Source organism: Trachypithecus francoisi, unplaced genomic scaffold (assembly GCF_009764315.1).
Source record: "Trachypithecus francoisi isolate TF-2019V2 unplaced genomic scaffold, Tfra_2.0 Lachesis_group9, whole genome shotgun sequence".
Lineage (NCBI taxonomy): Eukaryota > Metazoa > Chordata > Mammalia > Primates > Cercopithecidae > Trachypithecus > Trachypithecus francoisi.
The window spans coordinates 65,904,562-65,925,698 of NW_022681474.1; the positions used below are offsets into that span (position 1 = coordinate 65,904,562).

Here is a 21,137-nt window from a genome sequence, read left to right on the forward strand (position 1 = left end):
CTATTATGAGTAGGAATTAACTGTTGAAAAATTGAACTCTCACTTTTTCACATACCCACATTAGTTCGTTAAAATCCTTTCAAAATGGAACATGATTTACCTGTTGTCTCATATCTTCAAAAGCAAATTTGCAAAAACTACCACTAGTCCCAAAACCAGCTTGGATAAAAACTCATTCAACTTCTTGTGTCCATAAATTGTAGTTCTGTGTCTGTTCTACTGAAAGTGCCTTTGTAAGCATATTGTAGTAGTGTCTATATTATAAATTGTAGATATATGGAAGACTGGGGTTTTAACACATTATTATGAGTTCCAGTAGCATTAGCCATATACTATAAGTGGGGATAGAGACACATTTCCAGAATTTGGATAGTGTTCAACTGTTTGTTTCATAGTCCATTATTATAAGATTCTGTAATGCCTATAATTTTATCTCTTGACACCTCTGTAAGTATATTATTCATATATTTCAGATTTCTTGGGATGGCCATGATTTTAAATATTTTGCTTGTAGTCAAATCGTGTGTCAGACAGTATATCTTATTTTCTGTTTTAAAAAACATGTTTATGATAGCTATAAGTATAGACATTCTCAATTTCCTAGAAAAGGACTATGAATTTTATGTGAACTCAAGAGCTGTTATTATTGAGAGACTATAAAAAGTTATGACAAGTTTTCAATTTAGAGTTTGTAGGATTCATTTCATTACTACTAAAGTAATTGAATCATAGTTTTTTGATAAAGAAAACTGGATGACTATTTTGTTTCTTTCAAGCTGATGTTATTATCTTTAATAAGAATATAAAAATCTGTTGATAAGGTAATAAAACTCCTTAACACCATTACTGTAATGTTCACTTTTGAGGACTGGAAATACTTAATAATCCATCTTTTCTCTTTCTTTCTTATACAGTTTTTAAAATATAACCCAAGATGTGCATCTAATTACTGCTAATAGTGCAATGTACCAGGCCAAACATTTGCCACTGACTGTCAAGTGTCTTTCTGATGCAGCTGAAAAGGGAGAGAGAGAGAGAAAGAGACAGGGAGAGAGAGAGAGAAAGGAGAAAGAAAGAGCAATGTCCCTTGAGCAAGACTTTCTGCAGCTGTTGTGTACATTAATCCAGGGAGCAGATCTTCCAACACTAAATATAGCAAGCGTATCCTTTTACATGATAAAAAAAATTTAAATGAAAGTCTTTATGCAGGCACATTTTTTTAGATTCAACTTCCTTTAAAAAGGAAATAGGCATTGCATACATATTCTCTTTATAAACAACATTCTTTTAATAAAAGAATGTGTGGAAAATGCCAATGAGATATGCAACAGGTCACAACTTCCTCTGTCGAGATATTTTTCCTTAGGAACTCAGGCAGGCTGTGATCTCTGTGAGTCTCATCAATCCCCTCCAAAATCTTTACATGTGGAAAGCTTTATTTTTCACTTAATTTCATGTCCCATCGTATGTAATTAGACAGTTATCCTAGGTTTCATTTCAAGTAACAGTAATGAGTTCTTTGAAATATTCGCTTTTCCACTGTCAGTGCCCTATTATCAAAACACACTTGTGAACTTAAATCTGGATATTACCTTTCTTTTCTTAGTTGACCCAGATGAGGATGTCCAATCCAGGCACTCCACTGCAATGATAATTATCCAGGGAGAACTTTTAGATGAAAGCACAGGAGAAGAGGGAAATTCTTCACGCCCTTGGAAATAGAGAGTAGCCGTCCATAGAGAGTGAGGAGTTAACCTTAGTTTCAGTGAAGATGGCTGTAAGAAGCTGGACAACCTGTCACCACCAGAGCCAGAGCATTTGTCAGCTCACAGGTCCCAAGTTATTTTGAGCTGTATAAACCATGTGCCTGTGAAACATTCCACCTGATTGGACAGGAGAAAACTGAGCAAAGGGATTCCATAGCAGGACAGCACCTATAGGGGGTGGGGGTCAATCAGTTCTTTTACCTATAGAATTTCCCTTATAGCCAGAGGCCCAAGTTATTTATTGATTGATGTTTGGAATGAACACTAAATGCATTATACCATAGTTCATCAGTCAAAACAATGACATTATTTTTAAATGTATGAAAACTCTTAATTTTTAAGACCTTGAATTTTAATCAATAGGAAATTTACTCTTATTAAATCACTGATACATTTTAGGAAATTTGACTGTGAAAAGCCAACAGAAGCTAAGGTCTAATGTTTTAAAGCTGAGAGCTTTTTTGAATTGTTTGTCCAAAGGCTAAGCAAAAGCCGAGAAGGTAATTAACGTTAAAAATTCCTTGGCCAGGCACAGTGGCTCACGCCTATAATCCAAGCACTCTGGGAGACTGATGTGGGCAGATCACCTGAGGTCAGGAGTTCAAGACCAGGCTGGCCAATGTGGTGAAACCTCATCTCCACTAAAAATACAAAAATTAGCCAGGTGTGGTGGCGCATGCCTGTAATCCCAGCTACTCAGGAGGCTGAGGCAGGAGAATTATTTGAACTGGGGAGGCAGAGGTTGCAGTGAGCCGAGATCGCACCACTGCATTCCAACATGGGGCACAGAGTGCAACTCTGTCTCAAAAAAATAATAAAATTTAAAATAAATAAATAAATAAACTTGAAAAAAAGTTAACCTGATTGCTTAGTATAGATTAAATGATGCTATAACATTATCAGTCATGGTAGAAGCCAGGACTTTGAAAATTCAGACTTAAATGCTAGTTATTATTCTTTAAAAGGGTCATTCTTAGATTCTGATAGCATGAAATACATTGGTTTAAATCTAGCTTTCTTAATTAAGTCACACAACTGCTTAAAGGGTTTCTTCCTAGTGATTCATTCATTTGATAATTATTTACTTAATGCCTACTGTGTACCACGTACGAGTATAAAGTAGTGCACAAAATACACAAAAATTTCTGACCTCATGGAATTTACAAAGAGATCTTTATCCTCTTCAGTCATTGTGAGACTATTTATAGTACATTGAACAGATATAAAATTTCTTTGTTTATTGTGATAGCACTGGAGGTTTAATTACACCTTTTTTATGTGGTTTTAGGCTTACACAGGCAAAAAAACAATGAGGAACACTTTTAAATAATCAGATTGAAATAACTGGTATTGAGGACAGAAGAGGATACAGGAGGAAATGAATTATCTGTATAGGTTATTCTCATTACCACTGTAATCCAGAGCTTCAATGTACAGATTCATTTGCTCTCTTACCTAATCTTGTGCTGATACTAATGTCAAGACCACTTAATTGTCTTTCTGCATATTCTATTTATGTGGATATGCCAACAATTTATTTTTATTTAAAAAGAGGATCTTCCTCCACTATCCCACTCAGATCTTAAGCCATAATCAATGTAAGTGCTGCTGGGTCTTGGGTGGTTCTCTCCCACAGGAAAGTAGAACCTCTATTTCAGGTGGCTAGTAAAGGCAATGTTGAAACACAGTAAAAGTAAACACATTTTTACTTTCCTGCAAACTGCCACGATAAGCCTGGTATTCTACCTTTCACCCAGGTATAGAATACTAAGGTTGAAGGAGACTCATACTAAAAGGTAGAATAAAGCTGGTTGGGCAGTGAAATTAGGAATCTATATAAAGAATTAAAGTAGGTTAAAAATGCAAAAGAAGAGTTACAGAAAAAAGAAGCCAGCCGGGTGCAGTGGCTCACGCCTGTAATCCTAGCACTTTGGGAGGTCGAGGCAGGCGGATCGCTGAGCTCAGGAGTTCGAGACCAGCCTGGGCAACGTGGCAAAACTCTGTCTCTACTAAAAATACAAAAAAATTAGCCGGGCGTGGAGGTGCGTGCCTGTAGTCCCAGCTATTCGGGAGGCTGAGGCAAGAGAATCTCTTGAACCCGGGAGGCAGAGGTTGCAGTGAGCCAAGATTGTGCCACTGCACTCCAGACTGGGTGACAGAGCAAGACTCTGTCTTAAATAAATAAATAAATAAACTTGAAAAAAAGTTAACCTGATTGCTTAGTATAGATTAAATGATGCTATAACATTATCAGTCATGGTAGAAGCCAGGACTTTGAAAATTCAGACTTAAATGCTAGTTATTATTCTTTAAAAGGGTCATTCTTAGATTCTGATAGCATGAAATACATTGGTTTAAATCTAGCTTTCTTAATTAAGTCACACAACTGCTTAAAGGGTTTCTTCCTAGTGATTCATTCATTTGATAATTATTTACTTAATGCCTACTGTGTACCACGTACGAGTATAAAGTAGTGCACAAAATACACAAAAATTTCTGACCTCATGGAATTTACAAAGAGATCTTTATCCTCTTCAGTCATTGTGAGACTATTTATAGTACATTGAACAGATATAAAATTTCTTTGTTTATTGTGATAGCACTGGAGGTTTAATTACACCTTTTTTATGTGGTTTTAGGCTTACACAGGCAAAAAAACAATGAGGAACACTTTTAAATAATTCAGATTGAAATAACTGGTATTGAGGACAGAAGAGGATACAGGAGGAAATGAATTATCTGTATAGGTTATTCTCATTACCACTGTAATCCAGAGCTTCAATGTACAGATTCATTTGCTCTCTTACCTAATCTTGTGCTGATACTAATGTCAAGACCACTTAATTGTCTTTCTGCATATTCTATTTATGTGGATATGCCAACAATTTATTTTTATTTAAAAAGAGGATCTTCCTCCACTATCCCACTCAGATCTTAAGCCATAATCAATGTAAGTGCTGCTGGGTCTTGGGTGGTTCTCTCCCACAGGAAAGTAGAACCTCTATTTCAGGTGGCTAGTAAAGGCAATGTTGAAACACAGTAAAAGTAAACACATTTTTACTTTCCTGCAAACTGCCACGATAAGCCTGGTATTCTACCTTTCACCCAGGTATAGAATACTAAGGTTGAAGGAGACTCATACTAAAAGGTAGAATAAAGCTGGTTGGGCAGTGAAATTAGGAATCTATATAAAGAATTAAAGTAGGTTAAAAATGCAAAAGAAGAGTTACAGAAAAAAGAAGCCAGCCGGGTGCAGTGGCTCACGCCTGTAATCCTAGCACTTTGGGAGGTCGAGGCAGGCGGATCGCTGAGCTCAGGAGTTCGAGACCAGCCTGGGCAACGTGGCAAAACTCTGTCTCTACTAAAAATACAAAAAAATTAGCCGGGCGTGGAGGTGCGTGCCTGTAGTCCCAGCTATTCGGGAGGCTGAGGCAAGAGAATCTCTTGAACCCGGGAGGCAGAGGTTGCAGTGAGCCAAGATTGTGCCACTGCACTCCAGACTGGGTGACAGAGCAAGACTCTGTCTTAAATAAATAAATAAATAAATAAGGAACCAAAGAAATTCTGAATGGCAGTCATCTTTCTCTTTTCATTTTTACTGCAGCATCTTCAAATACAGATACCATACACAATTTTTGAGCTCGTTGAAAAAAAAACTGAATATAAATGTTTTAAATAAATAATATTTAGCAATTGTGAACACTTTGGTTATAATACATCAAACATATTTTAGATTTTAGTTTTTAAAAACTAATTTCTGTTCCCAAATAAGCCAGCTACCACCTTGCTTATCTTCAGTCGCAATTGTATAAACATTATACCACAAACCTACTAGTTCAAGATTTCATCAGAGTTTATTGATACAAAAAATAATCTTTAAAACTTTTTAATGCCCAACATAGTTAAAAACAAACTTTGTTAAGTGGCAAGCAAACACAAGGTTGGTTACAAGCCTTCCTATAAAGTTGAGTGGCTCATCCAACACATGTGTTTCTTGTGGTTTGAACACGATCCTGTGCTTGCCTTCAGCTGTTTTCTTAATTCAGTCAGTCAGCCACAGAAACAATTTACTCACATTGGAATGATCCACAGGAATGCCAAGGAATCTGGAAGATCTATGACAGAGGAAGTCTTCATTTGGATGAAAAGCATGGGAGAATGTCCATGCTATTAGATTCATATAAAATGTTTGCATTTGCTATTTTTTTATATCGCTATAGGCTCCAGTTCTCTAAAACAAATTACTCACATATACCAAAGCTTCAATAAGTTTTGCTTGAAGTTCATAGATTCATCTTGACGTATCCAGTATCAGATGAAAAAATTAAACAAAACCTCTATGCCGTAGTTTTGAAAAACAGAGACTGTACGTATTTTTTAGCCATTTTTAATGAGAAAAATTTTCACAGCAAAGACAAGTTCTTGACCATCCAAAACAATAGATGGGTAGTGGATTATAAAAGATCTTATACAAAAGGCATGACAACAATGTAATTGAAAAAGACAATGAAACCGTTAAGAAATTTCTTTTTCATCTGAACTACTGAAAATGCTTGCCTGGGAAAACTAAAAACATTAAAAAAAAACTACTTAAAAGTTCAAAACCCACTTAGTTTTAAAAACTAAACACATTTTAAAAAACTAAACAGAACACCTGCTTTAAAACATTATCCTGAGAAGTAAATTTGTGGTTACCTGTCTCAGGAGAAGCACCATTCCTATATCAATCAACCAGGATGATCTAAAGTCCAAATCTCACTGCCTAACTTGTGTCAGACACAAAAGTGGCATGAAGGAAATGTGATACTGCCCCGCCAGAGTAATGAAGGGTATTTACAGGGTTCCGTTGCAGATCCAGGGACAGTCATTTAGAACAGATTGCTCTTTCAGATCAACTTTAATAACTCAGTCTGCACGATGTTCTTAGCCTGGAGGGCTGGTGGGGGTGGATAATGACTAAGATGACTAAGGAAATAGGCTTTCTTGATTTCTCCTTAGACTAAAAGAAAATAAGCGTGAAGAAATTCTCAATAATAAAGCATGTGGAATACAGAAGATATCTATACACAGGATGCATATTACATGTATAAATATCTTTATTTGGTACCAAATTGGGACTATGGTCAAGGCATTTACTAAGGTAAATATGGAAAAACAATCAATTATTACAACACTTCCTGTTTGTTCCCCTAATTTTAAGGTGATTAAATTAAAGCTTTACCATGTGGTTTGCATTAAAACACAACAAAGCTTCCTTTACTTGTGCTTTTGGTATGCAGTACATATCAAAGTTTACACTTTTCAAAAAGTATTATTTCCAAGAAGAAAATCTATTCAGAACTTTTTATTTTTTTATTTTTATTTTTTTTTTGAGGCGGAGTCTCGCTCTGTCGCCCGGACTGGAGTGCAGTGGCCAGATCTCAGCTCACTGCAAGCTCCGCCTCCCGGGTTTCCGCCATTCTCCTGCCTCAGCCTCCCGAGTAGCTGGGACTACAGGCGCCCGCCACCTCGCCCGGCTAGTTTTTGTATTTTTAGTAGAGACGGGGTTTCACCGTATTAGCCAGGATGGTTTCGATCTCCTGACCTCGTGATCCGCCCGTCTCGGCCTCCCAAAGTGCTGGGATTACAGGCTTGAGCCACCGCGCCCGGCCCAGAACTTTTTAAAAGAGCACTCTGAGACTAAATTACTGAAGAAATCTGGAACAATTGTTATCACGTATGTACTCCTGAAGGTATACAGTTAAATCCTACTTCTCACTACATTAATATAATGATTATATTAACACACATAAATATGCTATAGTCTTGGTAGAAATAAGTTAATATTCCTTAGCTGTGTGCTAGGCACTATGCTAGGCTCTTTGTGTATGTGTTTTATTTAATGAATTCCCTTAATGTCTTTGAAGTAGGTATTGTTATAATCCTCATTTTACAGATGAAAACTTGAGGCTTAGAAAGAAGTTTAAAACTTGCCCAAGATCACACAACAAGTAAGTGACTGAGCCAAAATTGAACCTGAGTCTGTGTTCATAACCATTGCAAATATTCAAATGATTATATTTCCAACATCTTTGAGAAAAATTAAAAAGTAAAAATGAATAGAAAACATATCAGGCCAGGTGCACTGGCTCATGCCTGTAATCCCAGCACTTTGGGAGGCTGAGGTGGGTGACTCACCTGAGGTCAGGAGTTCAAGACCAGCCTGACCAACATGGTGAAACCCTGTCTCTACTAAAAATGCAAAAACTAGCAGGGCGTGGTGGTGTGTGCCTGTAATCCCAGCTACTTGGGAGGCTGAGGTAGGAGAATCGCTTGAACCCAGGAGGCACATGTTACAGTGAGCCAAGATTGCGCCACTGCACTCCAGCCTGGGCGACAGAGTGAGACTCTGTCTCAAAAAAAATAAAGAAAGAAAGAATAGAAAATATATCTTTATTTTAATAAATATTCTAAGGGAACACTATATAGGGTTTAAGTTTATAATTTTTCTGACTGAAACCAACCTTGAAATTATTTTGTATGACTAAGCAAACAGAAAGAAGTGATAATTTAGAAAGAAAAAAGCAAAGGCTTGCAATAAACTCTATATGCAATGTTTCATCTGGGAACGTGAATTGATAGGTAGACTGGAGCATTAGGCATTAGTGCTGAAAAGTGGGGCATTGGAAGCAGTCAGAATGCTGTGACAGACTTATTTTTTTGTTTCTATTTGTTATTGTGCTGAAACAATATAAGAGGTTTGTTCTTTTAAAACTAAATTTAAACGCTTTGGTGTAATTTCTGAGCACAGCAACATGGGTCAATAAAGTTTTTACAAGTTAGGGATAGGAAAATAGCAGCTTGAATATTCTTTCTTTGTAAGGTGAGCTCAAAATATGCCAATATGCCAGGCTCTGAGTGATTCTACACAGATTCTATTTTTGGTCTGCTTGGACATCTCCAAAAACTGAAAACAAATTTCAGTGTTCTTACTCATGACCCAGGTAATCACACTAATTCTAATGATGTGCGGGAAAGGAAATAGGAACTAACATTTCTTACAAGTGTATTCTAGGCTGGGGAGTAACCTAAGTTATTCTCATTTAATTCTCATAGCAACCCTGCAAAGTGTTGTTATCTACATGTTACTGGGAGGAAATTAAACCTTAAAGAAGCATAGTTTTCCCACAGTTACCCAACCAGTGAGTTACACAGTTGAGTGGATCCTAACCTAAGCCTTTTAGAGGCTTGTTGTTGTTTGAGACAGAGTTTCACTTTTGTTGCTTAGGCTGGAGTGCAATGGTGGGCTCTCAGCTCACTGCAACCTCCAGCTCCCACGTTCAAGCGATTCTCCTGCCTTAGCCTGCAAAGCAGCTGGGATTACAGGCACCTGCCACCACGCCTGGCTAATTTTTGCATTTTGAGTAGAGACAGGGTTTCACCATGTTGGTCAGGCTGGTCATGAGTCCTGACCTCAGGTGATCCGCCTGCCTCAGCCTCCCAAAGTGCTGGAATTACAGGCGTGAGCCACCACACCTGGCCTAACCTAAGCCTTTTAGTTTAGAACTTGCTCTCTTTTCAATGGCCCCCACTGCTGTCTCATGAAGAATAATCTTTAAGATTAGTTCAAAAATCAGAACTCACTCAAAGGAAGAAATTCATCATGATTTTCATATGTATTCATGGGCAATGGGATTGTTAAAGATATCACTTCAGTTTTATTGACTTTGTGTTTATTTAATAGAAACATGAAGGGAACAGAAAAATAGCATATGACTAAGCTCTAGGGCTATTTTCACAAGGAAGACTCAGTAAAATTGGTTGACTGAAATAGCAACAGCTAATACACACTTCTGGGAAGTTACCATCTTATTACATATAATTTGTCTGGAAAATAGTAAGTACCAAGTGGAATTAAACCGTTGTCAAGAAGGGAAGAGTACAGAGGAAGAGTTTGGAGAACACAGACTATGGAAAATTCAAAAGAAATTTGTATCTTATGTCCTTATCCAAGTTCACATTTTTATTTGCATATGAATCTATATGTTTGGCATTTTCCTGAGTCAGCAAACTTCCAAGTTAATAAAGGTAGTAGGAAGACCTGCAAAATCTTTTTGTTTTGCTTTTTTATCCATTTTGTTCACCTCCAAATTGCTCTTCATTCCAAACTAAGAATGAATTAATCAAAACAGCCCAAACAAAGATTCATGGCTCAATGTAATTATCATGTGTATTAAACATCTTAGACCTCCTTTCCCTTCATCTTTTAGGCTAAACAGTGAGCTTTAGTTTGAAATGCAGGTGACAATGTCACTAAAAGGGATAAGTAAGAAGATAACGTTACAGAGAAGTTAAACACAAAAATTTATCACAATGGGGATAAATTTAGCTGGGGATAAATCTTTTGTAGATAAATCCACTGGTCTGACAATATTGTGCAAATTTTCTTTTTTTTAATTGTAGTTAATTTAATAAAATCAAACACAAAGAAAATATTCCAAGAGCTTCCATAAGTAAAGAGCAGTTCAGCTGCAAAGGAACAAGACTCAGACTGCCATTCGATTTCCCAACAGCAACACTGAATGCAAAACAATAGAGCCATATTTTTAAATAATGGAAGGAAAAGAAATTTGAACCTAGAATATTATTTTTAGACAAACTGTCATTCACATTTGAAGGTATAATAAAAGTACTGCCTCACATAGGTCTCAAACTGTTTGCCATACAAAGACTCATTTTTTGTGAGAAAACATTTTGGGGGAAAGTAATAATAATAAGAAAAGCACAGCAGGTGAAGTGGCTCACAGCCATAATCCCAGCATTTTGGGAAGCTGAGGTGGGTGGATCACTTGACCCTAGGAGTTTGAGACCAGCCTGGGCAACATGATGAAACATCATCTCTTTAAAAAATAAAAAAATAATTAGCTGGGCGTGGTGGTCTGTGCTTGTAGTACCAGCTACCTGGGAGGCTGAGGCAGGAGGATCAAGCCTGGGAGGTGGAAGCTACAATGAGCTTTGATTGTGCCACTACACTCCATCCTGGGCTGCAGTAAAATGAGACCCTGTCTCAAAAAAAACCAACCAACCAACCAAACAAACAAAAAAAACAGGAGAGAGAAATAGAGAAATAGATCCCTGAAAATTGGTGTTTAAGAGACAGAGAATTAATGAAAACCAAATATTTTGGTAATATTCATTATTCAAGAGAACCCAGAATTTAAATTCTGGGCAGTATCAAAAGATTAAAGGCAGATGACAATGTGATAAAGTACTTTTCCTGTTAGGAGAAAAATGCAAATATTAATAAGTTAAAGAAGTCAACAGGGATAAGTAAACATGAGACTGTATCTTAAGGATAACAAGTATAAAAACAAAATGTACAGCTTCTAAACCAAGAGAAGAAAACTTGACCTATACAATTGAAATCAGGAGCAAAAACAAAAAGGAAGAAATGAGAAGTTCAGTAAATTAAAAATATAATAAGCTATCAGAAGTAAGTTTTAAAACTTTGAGTAAATATAAGTACAAATAGGTTAAATCCACCAACTAAAAGACAGATACTGTCAACCTGGAGTTAAGAACAAGAATATTAAATAAACACATTGAAGACAAAATGAAAAAAATGTTAAAAATAAAAGGAATGAAAGCTTAAATTAAGCCACTATGAACCTAAAGAAAGTTGGCATAGTATCTTAATATCTGACAAAAAAGAATATAAGGCTAAAAAATACCATCGGGCCAAAGGATGACATTACATACTGATGAAGGCAGCTACAGCAAATTTTCATCAAGAATAAGAAAAGCTTTGGTATAATCAGAAATGTGGGCATCCCAATCTTATGAAATACAAACCACCGTTCTGGTCTTACCTGCCACTCTTCTACACAATTACTTATCTCCAACCAAAATGTTCCACCAATATTTCCTTGCCTTCTCTTTACCCTGTGCCTTTGTTCACTGTCGCTTCCACTTATGTAATTAAACAACTACTTGTTGCAGTGTTTCTTATATTGTTGAATTAAACCATGTCTTTATTTACGTATTTATGTATTATTTACTCAACTAGATCAACTTTTTGAGAATTGAAGCTATACGAAATTTTTCTTTTTGGGTCACGCAGTTCTAATCTCAAGGCATGACACAAAGTAGGAACATAATAAATATTTATCTGTGGCATGCCATAAAAATGATGTATAAACTGTCCTAAATTATTTAGTTAATCAACACATATTTACTGAACACTTACTATGTGCCAGGAAAGATCAAATGGCCCAGACTCTCAGCAACATTAACTGATTTAATTGTCATTAATGGTTACGATATTTGTTGAAAACAAAAATACTATTAAGAATTAAATCAAATGAAGAAAGGAGCTAAAAATGATTGTGTGTTCACCACACACCAGTCACAAACTGAGGAACTATCTGTGCATTTGGCTCAATGGATGCTTATAATTCTTGAGATAATTGGTATAGGGGAACTCTTGCTTTTGAAAAAGACTTGGTGCTGTTTTCAGTGACCACCTTGCCCAAGGGTTCTTCCCTAGGTGCTCATAAGAGGTGTTTTCGTACTTTTACATCCTTCTAAACTGGCTTACTACTATTTTTTTCTGACTACCTTTGCCCAACCTTTGTTTTACATAAGGTCCTTTCCACCCTGTAAAGATCAGGCTCTTTCTTGCTTCCATATGCTGCTTCTAATGAGTTTTGTGCTTCATGACCCTAATCCTCATCGCTGATGGGCAGTTCTGTTCATTCTCATGTGCTGGTTTTGGGGATCCCAGCTCAAGCCACAGACTGTTTCCTGTTTGCCCAGAAATAAACAGTACCCTTAAAACACACATAATATTCTCTAATTTCAATCAAGATTTCAACTATTTGTGACTGACTCCAAACTGGACTTATTTCTGGAAAGGCAGATAAGCCAGAATGAATTATTTAGCTCCCTGAGTGACCCTAGCTCACCCCAACCTAGCATCCACATCAACCAAGCTTTGTTGTTCATATTTAATTCATAATTTAATTTACTACAACAACCCAGGAAGTATAGGTCATTGTCCCTATTTTGTGAAGGATGAAACTGAAAAAATTATATGCTACTGTGGTTTTTGCAAATTCAAGGATCTGAAAAAGACTCAGGAAGCATACTTTAAGATGGTCCCAAGTATACTATATCATTATCCTCTTTTTATAGAGAAGGAAACTGAAGATCAGAGAAGAAATTGCACAAAGCCACTCAGAGCTGTGATTCACATCTAAGGTCCACACAACGCTGAAGCCCAGCTCTTGTCTGCTACACCACGCCACATTTCAGAGGCCTGCACACTAATTAGTAATGCATTCAGAAATCTATTTGGAAAAAAACACAGAAGATGCAGAGTAACAAGATGGAGACATCCAGTGATATTGGGATTACCTTGATTTCATGACTTCCTCCAAAGTGTTTCCAAGTCCTTGGAAATGCAGGTGATTTACTATCTCTCACTAGTCAAAGAAACAGCTTAAAGGAACTGAAGCAACAATACATAATAAGCAATTCTCTCTGTGCATCTCTACCTGCAAATTATTAGCTTTTTTTTTTTTTTTTGAGACAAAGTCTTGCTCAGTCACCCAGGCTAGAGTGCAGTGGCATGATCTTGGCTCACTGCAACCCCTGCCTCCCAAGTTCAAGTGATTCTCATGTCTCAGCCTCCTGAGTAGCTGGGATGACAGGCACGTGGCACAATGCCCAGCTAATTTTTGTATTTTTAGTAGAGACGGGGTGTCACCATGTTGGCCAGGCTGTAGTTACTATTTTTTAAGTAGACATCTGAAGTTATCTACAATCACGTATTGGTTATTACATGCCGATAAAAACAACAACAACAACAAAACAACACTCCTGCCCTTGAAATTGGTCTTCGTTATGATTATTTTGTATATAGGAAAGTTAAGCACTAGAAAGGCCATGCTGTATGTCCATGTAAGCCAGCAGTAAAACCCAGATTTTCAAGTTGACATTATTAATTTAGTCTAATGAGGGTTATTTTGGGAGGCATCCCAAATTTTATCTCTTAGCAAAACTGGAGCAATAGATGTGTGCCAAGTGAGACTTACAACAGCTTTGAGTAACGGGGTGTACAAGGCAACAAAAAGAAACATTAAAAGGTGGTTATAGATTATTTTATATCTCTAAACAGTAATTACTACCAATATTATTTTACTAAGTCTTAAGAAAACTGTGAGAACCAGATTTATTTATGTATTCATTGAAACATATCTAATTGCTTCATGAACTTTATTTTAAAGGTCACTTAGTGTATTAAAAACTTCTTCCCTGGATACTATGGGAAATCTCATAAAATAAAGACCCAGATTTTCAAAAAAATTTATTTTTATTTTGAGATGGAGTCTTGCTCTTGTCTTCCAGGCTAGAGTGCAATGGCATGATCTCAGCTCACTGCAACTTCTGCCTCCTGGGTTCAAGTGATTCTCCTGCCTCAGCCTCCTGAGTAGCTGGGATTACAGGCACCTGCCACCACACCCAGCTAATTTTTGTATTTTTAAAGAGACGGGGTTTTGCCATGTTGCCCAGGCTGGCCTTAAACTCCTGACCTCGTGATCTGCCTGCCTCGGCCTCCCAAAGTGCTGGAATGACAGGTGGGAGTCACCGTGCCCGGTCAAAAAATTTCTTATATGCTTTCCAATTTTGCATGAATAGTGGTGAAAATAATCTAATTACTACATTAATAAAAGGAAGTAGCTGGACTGCCTGTTCGTCATTCGCTCCCCAATCATGTGAACTATGTATTGGAATGAAGTGTTTGATAGAGATTTATTTTATTTTACCTCTCAAAGTAATTTAGATTCTAAATCTATTAATCTAGAAAGTGAAGGGCAGAGAACGTTTCCAAGTGCCACGATCAGGTAATGTTTAACTTAAATAATAAAAAAATAGATAAGCATAAAAGCCATAGTAAAATTGAGATCATTTTTTTTGGAGACAGAGTCTTGCTCTGTTGCCCAGGCTGGTGTGTAGAGGCACAATCTCAGCTCACTGCAATCTTTGCCTCCCAGGTTCAAGAGATTCTCCCACTTCAGCCTACCAAGTAGCTGGGATTACAGGTGCATGCCACCACGCCCAGCTAATTTTTGTATTTTTAGTAGAGACAGGGTTTCACCATGTTGCCCTGGCTAGTCTGGAATTCCTGAGCTCAGACAATCCACCCACCTTGGCCTCCCAAAGTGCTAGGATTACAGGCATGAGCCACCACGCCCAGCCTAAAATTGAGATATTTAAGGACCTTAAGTTCAGAATAATGATGCACGTGAATTAAGTTTAAGAAAGGGACATCATGTCTTTTGAAAACAAATAATTAAAAACTAGTACTGAAAGATGAACAATTTTAAAATTGGGAAATTGATATATGCCCCATTTGGTTTGGACACAGATTTTTTTTTTTTAAATCAGTTTTATAGTAAGATGATAAAAGAAATAATCAAATAAATGCTATAATTACGAAGAGACTTATTTAGTATTTAGAGCTGTATTCCAACTCCGCCACTTATTATGTGAGAAACATTAGGCAAGTTATTTAATCTCTTTGTGCCTCCTCTGTAAAGGAGGAAAATATCATAGGAATGCTGTGAGACTTAAGTGAGTTAATACTTTTAGAACAATGCCTGGCTCCTAGCAAGTGGTCAATAAATGCTAACCACCACTATTATCATTACTATTATAAAAATTTATTTATTTTAAATAAACATCTTTTAGTTCACTTTGTGAAGTCACAAAGAGTGGAGCACACCCAGTTGCACTGAGCTGTAAACTCTAAGGAAAGGCCAAAGGCTGAATGGGCCACCTAGACTGATGAGTCAGACGCAGCAGTAGTTCAGGTTTCCAGACTGATTCAGTCCTTGGCGTCTATCCTGAGGCTGACAACAAGAATGCTAATTAGTGCCAAGGGTGATGAGTTTTGTAACATGGGGTGCTCCATTAGAGATGCAAATCAGATCACTTACGTCTTGTATAGAGCACAAATAGTAATCAAGTTCAGATTCACACCAGTAACATAGAAGTAAAATGCTTCATATCTAGTTACCATGCTCCCGAACCATATACTTCTGAATTCTATGTTCTCGACTCTCCTACTGCCAAGGAGCTAAACATAGCTAAAGGATTTAGATTATAATTTGATCTGACAACCAGGTATCAAACAGTCCTTCTGTAGCCAAATAAGTAGAGCAGAGACAAATATCAGAGCTGTATATCCAGTTTATGGTATGTGCTTTGTGATAGGAAAATAATAATTGAGGGTATTGGTATATATCTTATATTATCTGATCTAAAAAGGATGTCAGCATAAGCTTGGTATTCAACATAGACCAACCAAATTATTGTTAAGGTTAAGTGATTTAGAAGAGAGAAATCTAGGCAAGTGAGGAATATCCTAATCTTTCTATGATCGTGAATTGTCCAATAGACTACCAAGGAATGCATATAAATACTCTCATGTAGAATAAGACAAAGCAGACTCAGTTCTTCTAAATAAATGCTCCTAAGGATAATCATGATGAACTGGGACAGATGCCAAATACAAAGGAACAGTGATGTTTTAAATCCTATTACATTAAAATGCCCAAATATTATTAATAACACTGTGCTTGAATAATTTTTTTGCCTCACTCTGTCGCCCAGGCTGGAGGGCAGTGGAGCGATCTTGGCTCACTGCCACCTTCGCCTCTCCGGTTCAAGCGATTTTCCTGCCTCAACCTCCCAAGTAGCTGGGACTACAGGTGGCTGCCACCATACCCGGCTAATTTTTGTATTTTTAGTAGAGACGGGGCTTCACCATATTGGTCAGCCTTGAACTCCTGACCTTGTGATCCGCCCGCCTCAGCCTCCCAAAGTCAGATCTGCTTTAATACTCATGTTTCACATGTGAGAAAACTGACATACAGAAAGAACAATTGACTTAGAGTTACACGGCAAGTCAATACTGGAGTATTAGGAGTTATCATTTGCCCAGACCAGTGTTTATCTTATATATTTTCAGGTTTTGGTGAATCTTGTCCCCATAAATAGGATGACATGATTTAGGAATTATTAGAAATATCAGTTGATTTGTATATATTATCTTTTACCAATCTCTGAATCAAATTCACACCTAATAATGAACTATCTTAGCATAATTCTGTTCTATTTCAATTTTGTGAGTAAAAGGCCTAATAAAAAATTTATTTTGAAATCTGATCTCCAGATAACAATTTTTTTTCCATTCTGAATTGTGGTAAAATATGCATAACATACAGTTTACCATTTTAACCATTTTAAAGGTTTCAGTTCTGTGACATTGAGTACACTCACACTGTTGTATAGTCATTATCACCACCCATCTCCAGAATCTTTTTCATCTTGCAAAATTAAACCTCCGTATCCATTAAACAATAACTCCCTTTAATCCCCTCTTCCCCCAACTGCTGGCAACCACCATTCTCCTTTCTGTCCCTAGGACTTTGTCTTGCTACCCTTAGTTCCACATAACCTATGCTTATGAACATTCAAAAATGTTTTGTCTTTAAAGAAAACTTAGGGGAAGAGATTCTTTAAATTATTCACTTCCAATTAGTCTCTGAAGTGAGACTGTAACAGAGTTCTGCCGGGAGGATCCACATTAGGCTGGTTCTAAGTACTCAGTTTGTTGAGTTGTAAATGGCTGGTACTTCAGATGGGAGGCAGGGAGACTCTGGTCTGCAGTGTGATTTGTGAGAGGCTCTCCTACCTTGCCACAGTGCACAGGATGCTTCTGCAAATTACAGCAAAAAAAGAGTTATTCATATGTACTGCCTTTCATGCCTTATACTTTTTTTTTTTTTGAGACAGGGACTGACTCTGTCACCCAAGCTGGAGTGTAGTAGAGCAATCTCTTCTCACTACAGCCTCGACCTCCCAGACTCAAGCAATCTTCCCACCTCAGCCTCCTGAGTAGCTGGGACCACAGATGTGTGATGCTACACCCACACCCAGGTACTTTTTGAATTTTTTGTAGAGAAGAGGTTTTACCATGTTGCCAAGGCTGGTCTGGAACTCCTGAGCTCAAGCAATCCACCCACCACAGCCTCCCAAACTGCGCCTGGCCTCGTGCCTTATATCTTCTTCTTTGTTTTGAAAAAGTCTCCCTCTGTAGCCCAGGCTGGAGTGCAGTAGTACAATCTTGGCTCACTGCAACCTCCGTCTCCCAGGTTCAAGTGATTCTCAGGCCTCAGCCTCCCTAGTAGCTGGGATTACAGCACCCACCACCATGCCCAGCTACTTATTGTAATTTTAGTAGAGACAGGGGTTCACCATGTTGGCCAGGCTGGTCTCGAACTCCTGACCTCAAGTGATCCGCCCACCTCGGCCTCCCAAAGTGCTGGGATTAAAGGCCTGAGTCACCGTGTCCAGACCCCATGCCTTATATTTTACATAGTCACGGCCACCTATTTTTTGTTTTCTTTGAAAATGCTAAACTTTAAGTATAAGACCCAGTAACATTATTTCAGACAAGCCTAATTTACTTCCATCTCGAATAGGGGCTGGGTAAAACAAGTCTGAGACCAAGGCCAGACGCGGTGGCTCACGCTTGTAATCCCAGCACTTTGGGAGGTGGAGGTGGATGGATCACCTAAAGTCAGGAGTTGAAGACTAGCCTGGCCAACAGTGAAACCCCGTCTCTACTAAAAATACAAAAATTAGTTGGGCGTGGTGGCGGGCACCTGTAGTGCCAGCTACTCAGGAGGCCGAGACAGGAGAATCGCTTGAACCTGGGAGGTGGAGGTTGCAGTGAGCCGAGATACTGCCATTGCACTCCAGCCTGGGCAACAAGAGCGAAACTCCGTCTCAAGAAAAAAATAAAATTAAAAAATAAAATAAGGCCGAGACCTACTGGGCCGCATTCCCAGCAGATTAGGCATTCTTAGTCATAGGATGAGATAGAAGGTTGGCAGGATTGGTTTCACAAGCTATAGATCATAAAGACCCTGCTGATAAAACAGGATAGGGTCAAGAAGCCGGCCAAAATCCAGCAAATCTAAGATGGCGATGAAAGTGACCTTTGGTTGTCCTCAGTTCTCATCATACGCTAATTATAGCATATTAGCATGCTAAAAGACACTCCCACTCACCACTACCGTGACAGTTTTCAAATGCCATGGCAATGACAGGAAGTTTCCCTATGTAGTCTAAAAAGTGGAGGGACCCTCAGTTCTGGGAAATATCTACCCCTTTCCTGGAAAACTCATGAATAATCCACCCCTTGTTTAGCATATAATCAAGAAGCAACAATATGTATACTCAGTCTATGTATACTCAGTTCTGCTTACGGAGTAGCCCTTCTTTTATTCTTTTACTTTCTTTTTTTTCTTTTTTGAGACGGAGTCTTGCTCTGTCGCCCAGGCTAGAGTGCAGTGGCGCCATCTCGGTTCACTGCAAGCTCCGCCTCTCGGGTTCACGCCGTTCTCTTACCTCAGCCTCCAGAGTAGCTGAGACTACAGGCGTGCCCGCCACCACGCCTGGCTAATGTTTTGTATTTTTTTTTTTTTTTTAGTAGAGACGGGGTTTCACTGTGTTAGCCAGGATGGTCTCGATCTTCTGACCTCGTGATCCGCCTGCCTCGGTCTTCCAAAGTGCTGGGATTACAGGCCTGAGCCACCGCGCCTGGCATATTCTTACTTTGTTAATAAACTTGCTTTCACTTTACTCTATGGACTTGCCCTGAATTCTTTCTTGATCCAAGAACACTCTCTTGGGGTCTGAATCGGGACCCCTTTCTGATAACAGCTACATTTTTAGAGCCATGGTTTTATCAAGAGTTTTAAGCCATTTTAGAATACTTGAGAGCCAATATAATGAAACTGAGCAAGGTCAAAAGCACTGGTTTCTAACCTTTTCAAGGTTGGGATGAGGCCTCCTTTTTCCATCATGTAAAAATGTTGTAGACAGCTGGACCTGGTGGCTCACACCTAAAATTCCACCGCTTTGGGAGGCCAAGGCAGGAGGATCACTTGAGCTCAAGGGTTCATGTGAGACCAGCCTGGGCAATATGGTGAGACTTCCTCTCTACTAAAAAAAATAAAATATAAAAAATAAAAAAATAAAAAAATTATCTGTTTTCAGATAATCTTTGATGTACACATGGATTTGTGGGCCCATTACAGTTAATTCATGGCCCTCCAGGGGTCTTGCTCACAAGTTGAAAACCACTGATCCAAGAAAACAAGCAGGTTCTAGCCCCAGGTGTATCTCTCACTAGCTATACAGCCTTGGGTAAATCATTCTACATGCTTCAGTTACCACACCTTTTCAGTTACAGAAAAGTGAGGAAACTGTTTTGCTTACTTCAGGAAATTTACAATGAGTATAAAAATGAAATAATATACAAAGGTTTGAAAGCTTAAACATGACACATAAAATAAAGTGACATAATTATGAAATAATTTGAATTTATAGAAAACACATGGAAGCATCATAGAGCACTCCTACACTCTGAAATTTTAACTAGAAAATCAACATATTATGAATAATGCATGTAATTTGACGTGTCTTAAGAAAAGAACAGGGCCGGGCGCGGTGGCTCAAGCCTGTAATCCCAGCACTTTGGGAGGCTGAGACGGGCGGATCACGAGGTCAGGAGATCGAGACCATCCTGGCTAACCCGGTGAAACCCCGTCTCTGCTAAAAAATAGAAAAAAACTAGCCGGGTGAGGTGGCGGGCGCCTGTAGTCCCAGCTGCTGGGGAGGCTGAGGCAGGAGAATAGCATGAACCTGGGAGGCGGAGCTTGCAGTGAGCCAAGATCCAGCCACTGCACTCCAGCCTGGGCGACAGAGTGGGACTCCGTCTCAAAAAAAAAAAAAAAGAAAGAAAGAAAAGAACAACTAGATTTCCTGTATTTATAAGGATGTTCATCAAGAACTGCTTGTAACAGCAAAAAAACTGGAAACAACATACGTTTCTTTTTTTTTGAGACGAAGTCTCACTCTTGTCCCCTAGGCCGGAATGCAATGGCTCGCTGCAACCTCCACCTCCTGGGTTCAAGCGATTCTTCTGGCTTAGCCTCCTGAGTAGCTGGGATTACACGCGCCTGCTACCATGCCCGGTTAATTTTTGTATTTTTAGTAGAGACAGGGTTTCACCATGTTGGCCAGGCCGGTCTCAAACTCCTGACCTCAGATGATCCACCTATCTCGGCCGGCCTCCCAAAGTGCTGGGACTACAGACGTGAGCCACCGCGCCCGGCCAACAAGACACATTTCTTAACATGGAAAGATGACATGTAAAATTTTTTTCACCAGTTATCAAAACAATATTTATAATATGACTCCACTTTATTTTTTAAAATTCTGGAGTAAAATACTCTTTTCTTTCTTTTTAAGAGA

General features: G+C 38.4%; 1 protein-coding gene and 1 long non-coding RNA gene across 4 annotated transcripts in view; both read right to left on the reverse strand.

Moving 5' to 3' along the window:
- The window catches only part of MYPN (myopalladin), a 103,870-nt gene extending 101,790 nt beyond the window's left edge, over positions 1-2,080 (reverse strand). The window contains exon 1 of one of the 2 annotated variants that reach the window (XM_033208751.1): positions 1,593-2,080. The gene's annotated coding sequence lies outside the window, so the exon portion shown is untranslated. The remainder of the gene's footprint in view (positions 1-1,592) is intronic. The other variant, XM_033208753.1, reaches the window with a different exon arrangement.
- A 3,521-nt stretch (positions 2,081-5,601) lies between these two features.
- Positions 5,602-20,436, reverse strand: LOC117082171. Of its 2 annotated transcripts, XR_004436502.1 has the most exons (3): positions 20,426-20,436; positions 6,462-6,532; positions 5,602-5,881 (listed from the first exon to the last, which is right to left on the reverse strand). It is a non-coding gene; the product is annotated as an uncharacterized LOC117082171 (long non-coding RNA). The 2 variants fall into 2 exon arrangements; XR_004436501.1 differs by lacking the exon at positions 20,426-20,436 and having other exon boundaries at positions 6,462-7,064.
- Between the last annotated feature and the right edge of the window lie 701 nt (positions 20,437-21,137).